This window comes from Lonchura striata, chromosome 9 (assembly GCF_046129695.1).
Source record: "Lonchura striata isolate bLonStr1 chromosome 9, bLonStr1.mat, whole genome shotgun sequence".
Taxonomy (NCBI): domain Eukaryota; kingdom Metazoa; phylum Chordata; class Aves; order Passeriformes; family Estrildidae; genus Lonchura; species Lonchura striata.
In genome coordinates this window covers 4,342,056-4,358,361 of record NC_134611.1, presented here as the reverse complement: position 1 = coordinate 4,358,361, position 16,306 = coordinate 4,342,056, and the positions used below count along the sequence as shown (strand labels likewise).

Below are 16,306 nucleotides of genomic sequence, written 5' to 3'. Positions count from 1 at the left end.
ACAGAGTGAACCTTTCCCCTCTCAGGTAGCCACCTCTCAGAGATGCACTCTGCCTGTCAGGCAGGCAGAGCCCGTGACGGCGCCTGAGGAGGTTTTGGGCTCTCCCAGCACAGGCTCGCTCCTAACGAGACATGCTCCAGTGCCTTCTGGAACATTCCCAGCTCTGCTGCCTGCCAGCCTGGGACTCCTCATGTGGGCAGGGGGGCAATGCTGTCCATAAATCGACCTCCAGCACCCAAACACAGTCCCAGCACTGCAGCCGTGGGTGTGCCAGGGGAGGCTGCCTGAGGGGACACCACGCCATGGACACCACAGCAGCCAGCACAGGTCCTCAGCTGCACCTGGAGCCCTGTCCAAGCTAAACCTCCCCGGCACAACCTGAGCCATTTCCTCTCCTCCTGTCCCTGCTCCTGGAGCAGAGCCCGAGCCCCCGGCTGTCCCCTCCTGGCAGGAGCTGTGAGAGCCACAAGGGCCCTGAGCCTCCTTTGCTCCAGGCTCAGCCCCTTCCCAAGCCCCTCAGCCAAGCAGGAATCTCCCACTCCAGGAGTCTCTGCAGGTACATTTTTGTGTGCAGGAGAAGCAGCCTTGAAAAAATGTTTTCCTGTGAGACTTCTGCTGTCTGGCATACGAGAGTCAAAGATTAAGATCAAGAGAAAATCACATCATGAATAATTTAGTCCCTAAATTTACCATCTTACTCTGCAGAGGCTATTGGAAGGAAGGATGCATTCCCTGGTATTTATCCCATGCACAGATGCACTGGAAAATAACCCCAGAATTTCCAGCTATTGGCTAGATTGTGAACTGTCACAATTACAGTGTTCAGAGCCCTCTCCAGCTGCAGGGTGAGGGCATTGCTCATGCACACGGTGTGGAAAGGAAATTTAGGGAATGACTCCCAGCCAGTTCAGCCTCCCCAGGGTCGTGCATGGATGAGCAGCTGGGGAGGGAACCACGGAGTGCAGCTCTTCCCCTGCTCCCCTGCTCCAGGATGGTGGGATGGGGAGAGGGAGCCCGTGGGGCACTCAGCTGGCAGGGGAACAGTGAGCAGGGGACACACCGAGCTGGTGCTGGGATGGGGTGACAGCGGCTGCAAACTGCTCCAGTTTTATATGTCAAGAGGGGGCACTCCATTTGTTGGGTCCCTCTCCTTCATTCTTCTCTGAGCAGCTTTTCTCCCACAGTCTCAGTTTTGTGGCTCTGAATTCCCAACCATCATTAATTCTTCTTCCATGAACACAGAAGTCTTTGTTGCACTTTATTGATAAAGTGTTCTCTGTTTGGTTTTATTATTGCTATGTATTGATAGTTTGTCCTCACCAAAAAAGGAAAAATCCAATCCATGGCAATAAAATTGTATGAGGGCTATAAAGAATATTAAAATACAATGTTGAGATACCCTGGGCATTTTATTTGAAGGCCAGATTGGTCTGTATTTGCTGTTGGTTGCTCTCACACGCCCTGGCTGTGCAGTGAGCATCCCTTGCAGTGGAGCAGGACCCTGGGCTGTGTGGCTGCTCTGCTCGTGTGAGGGATAGTGTGGGGGTCCAGCAGGGCCTGGAGATCACTGGGATGGGGCAGGAGCAGAGGCAGGAGCAGCAGGATCCAGCAGGGCCTGGAGATCACTGGATGCAGCAGGAGCAGCAGGAGCAGCCTCATGCCCACACCAGATGGACACTGCTCATCCCTCTGCCAGCCCAAGTTCTCCAGCACCTCGGGATGGGGGTGTGGTGAAGCCCGTAGAAAAGCCTTTGCCTTCATCTAATTTAGGAATTCATCTCATGAATCAAAAGGCTACAGGAGGCCAACTGTAACATTTAATTAATATTTCCCATCTGCTTTTTAGCGCTGCTTTAATTACAAATGGTTAATTTAGTCACAGGGTGAGTTGATCGTAGATAGGGAGTGGCCAGAGCTGGTACAGCCAAAAAGCCACGCCAGGATCTCCCCCAAAAGAGGGGGGCAGCCTGGTGGGATCTCCCCCAAGAGAGGGGCCAGCCTATTGGGATCTCCCCTAAGAGAGGGACCAGCCTGGAGGGATCTCCCCCAAGAGAGGGGCCAGCCTATTGGGATCTCCCCCAAGAGAGGGGCCAGCCTATTGGGATCTCCCCCAAGAGAGGACACCAGCCTATTGGGATCTCCCCCAAGAGAGGGGCCAGCCTATTGGGATCTCCCCCAAGAGAGGACACCAGCCTATTGGGATCTCCCCGGGGCTCTGAGCAGCCTCGCCCCAGGGCTCAGAGGCAGGATGGGACGCCTGGGCAGCTGCAGAAGCCTGGAGACACAACAAGCCTTGGAGCCTCCCCAGGCCCTCGGGAAGGCCCTGGAGAGCCCTGGCAGGGTCTGCAGAACGTTCTGGGTGCCGGTGGCTCCCGAGAGCCACCCCAGCCCGTGGGGCCAGCCAGTGCTCCTGGCCGAGCTGTCTCCAGGCAAACCGGCTGCAAAAGTGACTTAAAGTGAAATTCAAAAGCTGCTTACAGCTCCAGCATCCTTGGGTTTTGCTTCCTTCTCACTCCCTCTGAAATATTTCCTTTTGATATTTTAATTTCTTTTGGGCTGACTTTAAGGAAGAACGTTGGGTTGAAACAGATGGTTGTCAGCAAACCAATGCCTGCGAAGCACAATTGAGAATTAGCTACAAAAACCCAAAACTTGGCAGCAGCCGAATCCTCTTGATATAATTGTCAAAAGAAATCTGGCTTGGAAAAAATTTTTCAATAATATTTTCAAAATTCAAATGACTGAAACTTTAAACAAACAAAATACACTTTATTTGAGTGCGTGCAAGTGGTAACGACAAACCTGCAAAGGTCATTCCCAAAAGAGCACACGTGACCCACAAAACTCCAGCTGAGGTTCTTTCACCCCGGCTCAGTTGCTGAACGGCAGGACGTGGTGTCCAGGGAGCTGCCTTCAGCAGGAGAATTTCACCGAGCCTTTTCTCCGTGGCTGTGGTCAGCCCCTTTCCCTGGCACCGAGAGCCACCGGGGTCCGCTGGCTGCCTTGGGGACATCAAACTGGCCAGGGGGGATGCACGCTGAGCAGTCCCCCTTTACCCTTCAACACAAAAATGCTCACTGGTGGCTTGATGGAAAGCCTCTCTCCCGCCTGCATTTTTCAGAGAGAATTTGTTTACTTTGGCAGGGATCTCCAGTGTGGCCCGGTTAGGCTTGTTGGGAAGACCAAAAGTCAGTAAATTGCTGATACTCCTGTGAGAGGGTGCAGGGTCTTCTCTCAGCTCCAGCGTGTCCCAGGGTGAACCTTTTGCTCTTTTGATCTTCAGCCATTAGCATTTCTTTATGGATGAGATTGTTTCACATGAATCCAGTGTGAATTTATTCCAGTCTGAGAAAATATTTACTGATGAAAAAGTGTGAACACAGGGAAAAAAAGAAAGGAAGAAATAAGTTTGTTTTCTGGGTTCCCTTTGACATTTGAATAGGATATTTTATATATATAAATAAAAATAAAAATAAAAATAAAAATAAAAATAAAAATAAAAATAAAAATAAAAATAAAAATAAAAATAAAAATAAAAATAAAAATAAAAATAAAAATAAAAATATTGATATAGAATATAATATATAATATATAATATATAATATATAATATATAATATATAATATATAATATATAATATATAATATATAATATATAATATATAATATATAATATAATAAAAATAATATATAAATATAATATATATAATTATATATAAATATATAAAAATACAGCAGAGCCATAGATCCCAGCAGAGAGCTGGGAGGGAGTGAGAAAGGGGCTCAGCATCCCTGATACACGCGGCCAAAGCTGGCATGGAAGGACGCCAGGTCTGGGCCATGTGGGAGAGGGGAGAAGCTGGGAGCAGGGAACAAGGGCACCATTCCTGCCCCGCAGTCCTGCTGCCCAGCAGCGTCCGAGCCGAGTGACCGCGACCCGGCAGCCCTCAGCAGATGTAGACGCCTCCTTGAAAGATTCATGGAATGTATCTGTGACAGCACCATTAAGGTTATTCTTGGGTAAATCACTCCAATCACCACCTAATTGTCACAGCTCCCAGCGTTTGACAGCGCTCCTCATTTGGAGCTCACAATGCCCTCCATTGTCCCGGGTGCCTAATTGGCGGACAGAGGCCATTCATCACCGGTGACACGGGTGTGGAGCGAGGTCGAGGTAATCCATCACTGCCCGGCTCCTCGCAGGGACCGCCGCGGCGCCGGCAGAAGGGCTGGGCAGAGCCCACGGGCTGGGCAGAGCCCACGGGCTGGCAGAGCCCACGGGCTGGGCTGGGCTGGGCAGAGCCCACGGGCTGGGCAGAGCCCACGGGCTGGGCTGGGCTGGGCAGAGCCCACGGGCTGGGCAGAGCCCACGGGCTGGGCTGGGCTGGGCAGAGCCCACGGGCTGGGCTGGGCACACAGACTGGGCTGGACAGTGCCCATGGAGTGGCTGGGCACACAGACTGGACTGGGCTCGGCACACAGACTGGGCTGGGCAGTGCCCACAACCTGCAGTGGCAGATGTGGAGCTCCCAGACAGGCTTCATGGGAGATAAAGCCCACTCAGGCTTTCAGAGCCATGCTGGGCACACCCCAGGGTTCCCCTGCTCTGGTCCTGAGGTGGCCGGACCGCTCCTCACAGGGCACCTCAAGCTATAGGTTTGTCCTCTCCTGGGTCTTCCTCACACCCTCGTAAGTTCTGGCTCTGTGGTGTTGCTGGCCATGGCCTCCTTCCTGCTGGCACATTCTCCTGCTCCCAGCCTGTTCCCAGCCGTACCCCGCGGGCAGGGCTCCCCGTGAGCCCCCGTGGCTACTCCTGTGGCTGACCCCACCAGCACCCGCTGACGAGTGTCCTCTGCAGCAGCACTGTGCTAAGGAGGGGTCCCTATGGCACCTTGCTAGGAACACGCCCAGTGCAATGACTTCTTCAGTCTGATTACATTTTTCGATCATTTAACTGTTTTTAATCCATTTAATTTCTGAGGCATTACTGGGTATAAGGCAATTTTTCAAAGTTCCTGGGGCAGTGAATCAAATTATGTTAGGAAACCTGTTTTGTGGCAGTTACCTTCAGTCAGCAAAGTTATCATCCCCCATGGCAAATGTCTTTAAGGCTTCTGCACCATAAAACCACTACACTTGGCATTAATTGCACTATGGAACTGAAGAATTCGTTACTGAAGATTTCTCACACAAGTATTTTCATTATTATTTCTGGGCCTGACAACTGCTCATTGGTTATGAGAAGATTTTAAGGACAGACAGTAAAGAATTTCTCCTCCTCAGGAACCAATCCGTTGTTCCAGGGTTTGTTAAAACTTATTATTAATGTCTTGGAGTATTCAACTCGGTTAATTCCCCTGCGTACGAGCTATCCAGTCATGTCACTGTGAGTGCTTCTGAGCACTCCTGTCCCTCAGCAGGCAAGGCAGGACTGTGATTGTCACTTGCAGATAATTTCCTCCCTTGTTTCTAAATTTACCAACTGGTATCTCCAGCATCTTTAGCTCCCATGTTCTTCTCTGTTCCCTGAGGGCCTGTGGGCATCCCCTGGCGTCCATCCTGCTGTCCATACCTCTACTGCTGTGTGTGTTGGGCACAAGGGCAGCATTCCCAGCCCTTGCCTCCTCATTTCTCATGGCTTTCAGCACGTGGTGCCAAGTGCCCTCCTGTATTGCCCTCCCTGGCCATTCCCTTCTCTTTTTCCAAAGCCATGCTTTTTCTGCAGTGTGATTGCTGAAGCTTTCTTTAATTTCCAAAAGCACAGGTTTTGGAAATGCAGGTGAACCCGGTGGGAAGAAATGCTGATGTCTGACTCCAGCTCAGAAGGCTGAATGATTTCTTTATTATAACTATACCATAATACACTAATATACTATTTAAAGGAGATACTAAAACTACAAACCTACTTTTTCTAACTCCCATATCCAATTCACTGACAACTGGTGACCCTCGCTGAGAGCCTAGCCTCAGGGGGGTTGGATTTGCCATAGGCTCAAACAATCCTCACCAAAATCCAACCAGGCAATCACCCCAGGGAAACAATTCTCCAAGCACATTCCACATGGGAAAACAAGGAGCAGAAATAGAAATTGTTTTCTCTTTTTTCCCTCTGTGCTCCCCTATGAAAAATCCTGAGAGAGAGAAGATTGTCCCTACTAACACAGAGTGTGACCCGTGTGCTGGGGCTCCTCCTGCCCCTGCCGTGTGGCTGGAAGCTGCAGCTCCCGTGCTCAGCTGTGCTCTGGCTCGCCGTGGCTCAGCATATGTGCCGTGTTTTGGGCTGAGCACCCCAGGGCACAGCAGCGCCCTGGCCGTGCCTGCTGCTGGAAAGGTGCTTCAGTGCATCTCGAGATAATAGCTCAGAAAGCAAACAAAAACTCAGAAGAAAGAAAAAATATTTTCTCTGGAAAACAGTATGAATTTTTCATTAAAAGCTGCACTCAGCCTGTCTGATGAGTGCTATGAGGTTATCCTGGCTGGAGAACACCCAGCTGCCACCTGTGAATCTCTCCTGTCTCTTTTGACATCTTTAACTTAAAAACTTCTCTATTATTTTTTTCCAGCAGTTTCTCTTCAGCATCACCTCTTCTGGCAGCCAGACCAGAGCCCAGGTAACAAGCTGGCAGCTCTCCAAACAAGACTTCAAACAGTCCTGCTCTGCCAGACCCTCAGGTGGAGACAGCGGTGTAACATGGGGCCAGATCCTGGGCAGCCCCACACCCCACAGCCCACACCCCACAGCCCACATCCCACATCCCACATCCCACAGCCTACAGCCTCACACCCCACATCCCACATCCCACACCCCACAGCCCACATCCCACAGCCTACAGCCTCACACCCCACAGCCCCTCATCCCACACCCCACATCCCACACCCCACAGCCCACACCCCACAGCCCCACATCCCACACCCCACAGCCCACCACGGTGCCTGTGTGGCCTGAGGTACTCCTCAGCCACTGCAAAACAGCTCAGAGCTGGGTTAGGCTGGCAAATGGAATAGGAAAAAGAGAGGTCACTGATGATTTATGCCCTCCCATGGCAGGTGTAGGATCACAGACAGGTTTGAGTTGAGAGGCACCCTAAAACTCATCCCATCCAACCCCCCTGCCATGGGCAGGGACAACTTCCACTGTCCCAGGCTGCTCCCAGCCCCATCCAGCCTGGCCTTGGGCACTGCCAGGCATGGAAGTGGATCCAGGGATCCAGGGGCAGGCACAGCTTCTCTGGGATTTCTCCACACCCACAGGAATGGATTTCTCCCCAGTATCCCACCCATCCCTGCCCTTGCAGGGAAGGGAGAACGGGTAGGAAAACCATAAGGGATCCACATGTCCACCATTGCCCAAAATACCAACCAATGCCCCATATATAAATATAACATTAGGCATTATATCACATACGCATAATCAGGAAATGGTGAAATTTCCATGGCTATCGAGGCTTGATTTTCATGGGAGCAGCTGATGTGCAAGCAGCCCTTCCCTGCAGAGCACAAACACACTCTGACCAAACTGCCCTCACAGCAGGCTGGCAATGGTGCCATGCAAATGTCCTTGATCTTTTGCTATAAATTCAAAATTCTTTCAACCTAGGCTCATAAAATCATTAGGAATAAGTTGTTGTGGTAGAAAGAAACCTATATCATTTTGCAAAGAAGCCCTCTGAGCAGGGCAGTCTGAGGGACAGCTGATGCCAGAGGTGGCTGAACTGACAGAACCTGATTAAATTTGGCCTTGGGACAGAAGCTGAATTCAGCCCTGGATCTGGCAGAGCCCTGGGAGGGGACAGTCTGATGGGCATCAAAAGCCGGAGCAAATCTCGTCACAGCCCCTGTGAAGTGAAACCAATGGGTTTTACACAGCAGTGCTTAAGGGCTTTTATGTGTGTAAAATCCCAGTCACAACAAGGCCCTGATGTCTTCTTCTTCTTCTTTTAGCTTTCATGATTCGCTTTTGGAAATACACATTGAAATAAAAGCAAAAATAGCACATGCAATGCTATAATGTGGACCAGGTGGCCAGAAATTCCCCACGTGTAAATCATGAGTCAGTGTTTCCTTCTGCACTCAAAGAAAAATTGTCTTTGCTCAACCATCCCTGCAGCCCCACTGGGTATGTAGCTCTGCCTTTCCCCAGTGAAAATTAGGAAAATGAGGCATGACTCTGACACACTTTCAGGCTTAACAAGTAAACACTTGAAAATACAGCAAATTAAATATATCTGAAGAAATAAGGCAAAAAAAAAAATTATCATTTTCCAATTAATTAATATTAATACTGGAACTTCAAATGGGAGATCCTCCTCAAGGCTTGGAGCACAAAGCTCCTACGGCTGCTCAGGAGAGGCTAAAGCTGGTGCAAATGGCCCCACTGGGGAGAGGAGCTGTCTCAGCTGGCTCTTGGAGGAGCACCAGAAAACGGTTACCACTCTATGAGCAACACCTGAAAACACTTTCAATAATTTACTCACAGCCAGGAAGATGCCCATATATGTGTTCACCCCTCCACTGACAAACACAGTGGGTTGGTTGGTGTGGGAGCAGTGGAAAGAAGAAATGGAGCTGCTTCACTCCCGTCCTATTGCCTCTGTCCACGGTTTTTATGGAGTGGTGCAGCCCAGCTGCCCTTTATTGTGTATCATGTACAGAATCACAGACTGGTTTGGGCTGGGAGGCACCTTCAATGTCATCAATCCCTGCCATGTGCAGGGGCACATCCCACTGTGCCAGCCTGCTCCAGCCCTGTCCAGCCTGGCCTGGGACACTGCCAGGAATGCAGGGGCAGCCACAGCTTCCCTGGGAATTCCATCCCAGGGCCTGCCCACCCTGCCAGGGAACAATTCCTTCCCAGCACCCCAGCAGTGCTGCTCAGAGCAAGGCTTTCTGGCTCTCCCTCCTTGCAGATCTCCCTCCCCCTTCCAAAATTAGTGGCAGACTGCAAATATTTTGCCATCTAACCTGCTCTAAATGCAGCATAATAAACTGAAAGGACAGTGCCAAAAGCCCCCACTTCATTGGCTTTGGGAAGGGAGAGGGCACCAGCCCAGAACTGTTTTCCTTTCCGTGTGTCCCTTGTCCCTGTGGCACGGGGACACCGCCGTGCCCTGCTGGGCTGCCCTCATCCTGCAGCACCCAGGGCAGGGAGGATGGATTAGCAGCTCAGCTCAGCCCCGAGATTCTTTACTGCCTGTTTCTCAGCTGGGAGAGCAGGGACCAGGGGATGAGGAGGGAGCACCCAGAGCTGCTGAGGCCGAAGGAGAGCAGGAAGAGCTCCCGAGGGCCAGAGCAGGGGCTGCTCCCCTGTCGCAGGCACGTTCTTCTCTCTCTCAGGATTTTTCATAGAGGGGCACAGAGAGAAGAAAGAGAAAATTTCTATTTCTGCTCCTTGTTTTTCTCATGTGAAATGTGCTTGGAGAATTGTTTACCTGGGGTGATGGCTTGGTTGGATTCTGGTGAGGATTGTTTGAGCCTGATGGCCAATCCAACCCACCTGGACTCTGGAGAGAGGGTTATGAGTTGTGAGTTAGATTTGGTAGTTAGAAAAAGTAGGTTTGTAATTTTAGTATCTTCTTTAAATAGTATATTAATGTATTATGGTATAGTTATAATAAAGAAATCATTCAGCCTTCTGAGCTGGAGTCAGACATCAGCATTTCTTCCCACCGGGTTCACCTGCATTTCAAATATTCCCCCAGAGTCCCCCAGACACAGAAGGTTTGCTAAAGCGTGGATATCAGCCCGTGAACACATCAGATAAACATTCCAGAGTGCCTGTGCCAGCGGGTGATAACCTGGCAGTGTTAGGGTTTGGCTTTAAAAGCCAATGACACCCTCTGCATTCCCTTGGCAACTGAGGCACTGCAGAGAAACTCCTTTACATTTAACAACTCTAAATGTGTTGACACACATCAAATCCTGATCCGGGGTAGGTTTAAGTGACACATGTCATCTGACTGGAGGGTTTATGTGTTTCCAGTGTGAACACAAAAAGGCTCAGCATGTCTGAGGAGAAGCAGAAATCAGATCTGTGACAACAAAATTTGCTTGCAGATAATTAATCACATTTGTAAATAAGTGAGGCCATATTTCCATCCCTTTTGTTTCTTCTTAGGATCTACAGGTCAACTCTTGCTGTGAAAATATTAACAGCAAGCAGATTTGCCAGTCACAGGCGGCAGAAGCGACTGAGGATGTGTTTGGGTGATCAGACAGACATGTTTGTGCCAGAAGGACTCCCAGCCCCGGGGCTCTGGTGAGCACAGCAGGCCAAGGGTCTTCCACGAGGGTCAGCCTGTAAATAACCTGAGCAGGCTGTCTGCTGCACTGAGGAACGAACCAAACCCTTCAAAGAAATACTGAGGAGTCTGAAGCTGCAGGAGGGTAGATTTAGTTGGGATATTGGGAATTAGGAATTGTTCCCTGGCAGGGTGGGCAGGCCCTGGCATCCCTGGCACTGCCCAAAGCCAGGCTGGAGCAGCCTGGGAAAGGGGAGGTGTCCCTGCCAAGGCAGGGGTGGCACTGGGTGGGCTCTGAGGTCCATTCCAACTCAAACCAGTCTGGGATTCTGTGATTCTATGATTCATCCACACCTGGATGTTTGGTTTACTGGCAGGCCATTACATTTTCCTGGCAGCACATGCCTCACAATATCCAGAACATCATCACTGCAGCTGTGGCTGAAGTATGGGGCAGAAAAAGTGGAGACTTGTGCACTAGAAGTATCCTGGGAATTAACATTCCCAGCATCCCAAGCCCCCTTGCTGCCCACAGTGCAAGAATGGTTCTGCAGCTTTAGTGTGTCCAGGTTGGCACACATGCACAGGGACTGTGTGCGTGTGGGGAAACCTATTCCCAAATTTTGGAAGCAATTTCTGAATCAGAGAGATGGGATCCTACATCTTCTCTGTGCAGGTTCTTTACACCGAGGATACAACCTCTTTCTTGAAACCAGCTAATGAGCTCTGCCTTCAAAAGCCAATATCTGTTTTCCCCAGAACTATTGATTGCAACTCGATATAATTCATCCACATAGGTTCTTGTTAAAAACAAAAATAGCAAGCAGGCTATTTAAGTGCCTATCAACAAAAGATGCAATTTTAGTTAAGTCTCTTTGGGTTCTTAAATATGTTGTGATTATCAGAGGGAGAAAGAATTACAGGACAGATAAGAACACTCAAATCTTGTAATCTAATGTGTTCCACAGTGGATTTTTCCTCACTTCCAAAACCTCCAGGAAACGCTGGGATTCAGTGACCCCCAAACACACCTGGGTAACCTCGCTCCCAACACATCCAGCTGAGGGAGGGAGGGAGCAGCAAAAGCCACAGCACAGATGAGGGACAGGCACAGCCACGAGGAGCATCCCTGGCACCGAGCATCCCTTGTGTGCAGGTGCTGAAGGAGGTCCTGGCCCTTCCCTGCCCACCCTGCTGCAGTGGCTTTAACATTCTCCACACACCAATGCTCCCCATATGCCTGGAGAGAGCAGGCTGGAGTTGCATTCTCCCTACGCCTGTTTGGAAACAGATTTTGGTGCTTACTACACATTTTTCTGCACTTGCAAAGGCACAGAAGGCGCTCTGCAGCCGGGGGGTGCGTACAGCAGTGTTTATGTGGTTGGTTAATGAGATGAATTTTCTATGTGTGATGTTTTCAGGACTGTGGCATCCTCCCATTTGTGAAGCTTCTGCAAGTGGCAGGAGGGAGCAGGGAGGAGAGGGGTACTGCGGGACAGCAAACCCCACCCAGGTGTGGCACAGAGGAACCACAGCAGGCTCAGGGGCACCGAGGCCACCCAGTGCTGCTTCGGGGGTGTCAGGGCGTGCCAGGCACATTCTTCTCTCTTTCAGGATTTTTCATAGAGGAGCACAGAGGAAAGAGAGAGAAAACAATTTATATTTCTGCTCCTTGTTTTCCTCATGTGGAATGTGTTTGGAGAATTGTTTCCCTGGGGTGATGGCTTGGTTGGATTCTGGTGAGGATTGTTTGAGCCTGGTGGCCAATCCAATCCAATCCAATCCAATCCAATCCAATCCAATCCAATCCAATCCAGCCCACCTGGGGCTGGACTCTCAGAGAGGGTCAGAAGTTGTGAGTTAGATATGGGAGTTAGAACAAGTAAGTGTGTAGTTTTAGTATCTCCTTTAAATAGTATATTAATGTATTATAGCGTAGTTACAACAAAGAAATCATTCAGCCTTCTGAGCTGGAGTCAGACCTCAGCATTTCTGCCCACCGGGTTCACCTGCATTTACAGTACCAGGGCTGGGCAGACAGCCCCTGTGTGCCCCTCAGCCCCACATCGTGCCCCACGGAGCCCCAGCACAGCCCTGCCACCAGCTGCCTTCTGCTCCTGGCTTGCCTCCCAAGGGCTCTCCGTGGACAAAACGGGGCCAAGCGCTGGGGCAGGCACGGCTGTGGCTTTTGACAGGCCATGGGCAGCAGAGCAGGAGGGGTGGCACCAGGTGACACCCGGCTCTGTGGGGCTGGCTGGTGGGGCCAGGCTCTCTGGGAGGGACTGCTCTGGCTCCCCTCAGGGCTCTCCTGCAGCCCCAGAGCTGCTGTCAGGGAACACGGGGCATCCAGCACTCCAACCATCTCTGTCTCCTGCTCAAACCTGCCCTCTCCCACCTCCCCGTGGTGTGCAGCACCTCTGCTGCTGCCTGGCCCTGTGTGCATGGTGGGCACAGCAGGCACAGGGCAGGACCTGATCCCCAGGGAAGCCTCGGACAGCTCTCCTGCTCCTCTGGGACACTGAGCCTGCACAAGCAAAGCTTCCTGAAATTCTACTATTTAGGTTTATTCAAACTGAAAAAAAATGGAAATCAGAAAACAACCTGAATTTGACACTGGAGTTTCTGGGATTTGCATTAAAATGAACTGGATTCCCAGGCTGCTCCAATCGTGTGCTGTGCTACAACATGGCAGTAGAGTTTTCAACTCAAGTTTTCTGCCTGTTTGCAGGATGTGTTTCTTCAGGATTCAGTTTACAAGCCAAACTTTGGCAAGATCATTCTTATATTTCCTTCATATCTCCACAGATCTGACTTGCTTAATTCTTAATCCAGTGTGCAGTAAGAGAAGCCATTTGACCTCATCAGCTTTGATGTCTCAGAATGATGGGAAGTGGAAAATTACAGAAAACTTTTCTTGCTACTCTCTCTGACCATCAGTGAGAAAGAGCAGAAGGTGATGTGTTAAGACACCCTGACTCAGGCTGAGATTTAATTGCCCTCTAGTACTCTCCCTGGTGAAGCAGTCTTGCACAGGAACAAAAGGTCACCAGAAGAGCCACAACCTGCAAGAACTCAACTCCAGTTTCCAGGAAAATACCCAAATAAACAAGTGAACCAACTGGATGTCCTAGCAAGGAAACAAAAGGAAAACAAAATGTCAACACTGATTTGTAAGACACTTGATGTCAGTTCGCTCTCAGGTTTTTCCAGGGCCCAGTGGGGACCCTGTGGAGAGGAGAGCAAGGTGTTCTCCACCTGAGCTGGGCAAACACTGCCCGGAGAGGGGAAAGTCCTCAGAGACCTTCCCTGGAGGATAACGAGCAGCAGCCAAATGGGGGAAGAGCTGGGCAGGGCTGTGCAGGCAGGCACGGAGCCCTCAGAGGCAGGCACGGAGCCCTCAGGGGCAGGCACGGAGCCCTCAGAGGCAGGCACGGAGCCCTCAGAGGCAGGCACGGAGCCCTCAGGGGCTGTGTTCCAAACCCACAGGCTGCGGGCTGTGTGGAGGGCACCTCGCCCGCCTCGCTGGGCCTGGCTGGGAAGTGTTTCCAGCCCGGAGCCACCCGGGCTGATGAGCCCTTACTGGAACACAAGAGCAGCTGCCTGCACGAAGGATGGGGAAGAGGGCTCTCTATCAAATTAAAAGGATTGGATTATATTTTAAATTGATTGTAAGCTTCAGAGATTCTTGTTCCAGTAAAAGTATTGATCAGTGGGGGATTTGCATATTCCTGTTTCACGGTACGAGGTGGTTCAGCCACCAGCAGTTACTGCAGGGCTGGTTAAGTAAAACGGGAAAAGATTAAAGGCTGCTGGAACATTTTTTCACATTGCCAAAAAAATATTTTTTCCTAGGATAAAATTAAAATTCTTTAATGTACACTTTATTTTTCAATAGATTTAACTAGCAATGAACACAAGCTTTGCTGCAACATCTCCTTACCTTTAATGACTTGCCAGATTTTCAGCACCAACATAAGAAGAAAAACAACGGAACAGCTTCGGTCTGATTTTTAGCTCCTCTGAAGTACTTCTCAGTTACAAGAGCTCTAGCAGGAATGCCATTCTTAATTACCAGAGCTGTGCTGTATCCACGTCTGACATTGCAGTCCTGTGCTCTGAGGTGGGAGACAAGACTTCCTGATGCCACCAGCAGAAAGCAGAGTCAATATTTAGACATTTCAGATGGCTTTTATTTTTAGTTCTAGCAACTCCAGCTGGCCTCCCACTGCTAACCACCTCTTGCAGCAGCAAAGGTAAAACAGAAAAGGTTCTCAGGCCTTGGTGATGAGATGCGACCTCAGAGAGCAGTGTGGGCACGTTGTGGTCCCACGGGATGCCAGGGAGCAGCACCCTGGGCTTTGCGGGGAGCCCCGAGGTGCTCCCGTGGGAAAACCCCCATTTCCCAGCTCCCTGCTCCCCCCTGCCCTTCCAGCTGCCCCACCAGCAGTCCCAGGCACAGTGCTCCTCACCAGGTGCTGCCTGGCCCACTGCACGAGAAATGGTGCCTGGGAAGGATGCTCTGCCCCACGCCCAATCCTGGGAGCAGAAAGTCTGTGAGCAGCAGCCGAGGGCCATCTCAGCTCCACTCCTCCATCCCACCAGAGAAACACACCCACAACTATTTACTGATTTCTGCCCCAAGCTGGGGGAGCCCCTGGGGGTGCTGGGCTGGTCCCACAGTGTGGGAGCACCAGGGGGGACTTCAGGACAGCTGAGGAATCCCCTCCCTGCCCTCCTGGGTGAGTTTCTTACCCACAGGCAGCACCCAACAGGCCATGGTGGCACAGAAGGAGTTGGATGAGGGGACAGAGGCCCAGGATCACTTCCTATTTCTGGCCACACATGGTTCTTCTGGCTCATTATTGTCACTTGGATTTTCCACTGTAAGAGGTCAAGCCATGCTGCCCACTCCTCCAATTGGGTAAGAAGCAATTCAGAAAACTTCTGCTTTATACAGTGCACACACAAAGCAATTTGAAATTTAAAAAATAAACAAATAAAAAAAGAAAGAAAAAGAAAAAGGTCAAAACGCACCCCCATCCCACCCCACATCAGATTTAGGGCAAGACCCAAGACAGAAAACCATGAGAGTCAAGTCAAACTTCAAATGCCTGGAATCAAACCATGTGAGAGGCAAGCATTTGCCCTTCTCCCTGGTTTAGATCCGAGCACGGGAAGCACAAGCACTTCCCTGGCTTCAGAGCCAGGCAGAACAAAGGCAGTGCAGTCCCACAGCCCCAGCCCGGGGAGCCACTCACCAATGCGGGCACGCAGCCTCCCACACCTGCAGATCAGCCAGGAGAGGTTCCCAAAAGATTCCGGGCATGCAGAGCCCTCTCATGCCCACAGATCGAGCAGGAGAAGCTCCCAACAGGATTCCAGGCATGCAGAGCCCTCTCATGCCCACAGATCGAGCAGGAGAAGCTCCCAACAGGATTCCAGGCATGCAGAGCCCTCTCATGCCCACAGATCGAGCAGGAGAAGCTCCCAACAGGATTTCAGGCATGCAGAGCCCTCTCATGCCTGCAGATCAAGCAGGAGAAGCTCCCAACAGGATTCCAGGCATGCAGAGCCCTCTCATGCCTGCAGATCAAGCAGGAGAAGCTCTCAACAGGATTCCAGGCATGCAGAGCGATGCTCACAGTCACAGCAGCGCCGTCAGTAAATTTGATGTGGCAGATGGGATCTCTTTCACCAGGAATTAGAATATGATCTTTAGAAGATGAGTCCATGGTACAAGACCTCAGGAGAATCGCAGGGATGAGACCACTGCAGCTCCTGCCACCTGCCTGGCTCAGGAGGGATGGTTCTGAGAATACTTCAATCACAAAAGGTTTCTTTTTTGTCTGCACGAGCTCTCCAGCAGGACCAATTCTGTACCTATTTCTGTAAGGACAAGCAGAATCGCACTCCTTTACAATTACCCTAGATGGAATTTCTCAGACAGGGATCTGGGAACTGCAGGGATTCCAGGTACTCACCCAGGATCCTTCAGGGACAGTGTACTTCATGGTCTTCTCCCTGGACATCCTCTCTGATGGCCTGCAGTCCCAGAAAGCATCCCCACAG

The 16,306-nt window shown here is 50.7% G+C and overlaps 1 long non-coding RNA gene across 1 annotated transcript; it reads right to left on the bottom strand.

The window, feature by feature from the left end:
• Positions 1 to 2,876: 2,876 nt before the first annotated feature.
• LOC110477122 (uncharacterized) lies at positions 2,877 to 15,107 on the bottom strand. Its single transcript, XR_002466534.2, has 3 exons — positions 14,990 to 15,107; positions 14,178 to 14,352; positions 2,877 to 3,360 (listed from the first exon to the last, which is right to left on the bottom strand). It is a non-coding gene; the product is annotated as an uncharacterized LOC110477122 (long non-coding RNA).
• Positions 15,108 to 16,306: the final 1,199 nt, after the last annotated feature.